Genomic DNA, 927 nt, shown 5'->3' on the forward strand with positions numbered 1-927 from the left:
TGTAGGCTGCAGCCCCTGCTGCAGTGGGCTGCCATAAGCTACCGTGTGTGGCTAGCAGCCAGCGTGAGCGGCTGGCAGCCGGCGTGAGCTGCCAAGAGCCGCTGTGAGCGGCCGTCCAGAGGCCAGCGACTGATCTGCCTCACCCGGGAAAAGCGCAATGATAATACCAACATGGCCCAGATAAGCAACGTCCTCCACAACTAGACTGAAGAACAAAAGGACAGCAACTTGTCTGTTCCCCTTCCCTCAATAAAATCTTAAAAAAAAAAAAAATGGAGATAGAAAACATAAAAAGAACTAGTCAGAAATAAAGAATACAACAACTGAGCTTTTTCCGCCATCTTGGGGCCTGTGGAGGCCTGCTGGGAACAGGACTTCCAAAACGACAAATATGTATGGAAGGCTGTGTTCCAAAGCCATTTTTGCTGGCTATAAGCAGGGTCTCTGGAACCAGCGAGAGCACACAGCTCTTCTTAAAATTGAAGGTGTTTATGCTCGAGATGAAACTGAGTTCTATCTAGGCAAGAGATGTGCTTATGTGTACAAGGCAAAGAACAACACAGTGACTCCTGGTGGCAAACCGAACAAAACCAGAGTAATCTGGGGAAAGGTAACGCGTGCTCATGGAAACAGTGGCATGGTTTGTGCCAAATTCCAAAGCAACCTTCCTGCCAAGGCCATAGGACACAGAATCCGTGTAATGCTGTACCCCTAAGGATTTAGATTTACTGATAAGTAAATAAAATGGATTTGTTCTCTTGTAAAAAACAAAAACAAAACAATAACTGAAATGAAGAATACATTAGAGGGAATCAATAGTAGATGGGATGAAGCAGAGGATCGAATCAGAGATTCAGAAGATAAGGTAGCGGAAAATACCCAATCAGAACTGCAAAAGGAAAAAAAGAATCCAAAAAAATGAGGATA

General features: G+C 44.7%; 1 pseudogene across 1 annotated transcript; it reads left to right on the plus strand.

The window, feature by feature from the left end:
- The first annotated feature begins 334 nt into the window (after window positions 1–334).
- LOC109378858 (60S ribosomal protein L35a pseudogene) lies at window positions 335–715 on the plus strand (annotated as a pseudogene). The gene has a single exon (XR_002123078.1). The product of XR_002123078.1 is annotated as a 60S ribosomal protein L35a pseudogene (transcript).
- Window positions 716–927: the final 212 nt, after the last annotated feature.

Source organism: Hipposideros armiger, unplaced genomic scaffold (genome assembly GCF_001890085.2).
Source record: "Hipposideros armiger isolate ML-2016 unplaced genomic scaffold, ASM189008v1 scaffold_5132, whole genome shotgun sequence".
Classification (NCBI taxonomy): Eukaryota; Metazoa; Chordata; class Mammalia; order Chiroptera; family Hipposideridae; genus Hipposideros; species Hipposideros armiger.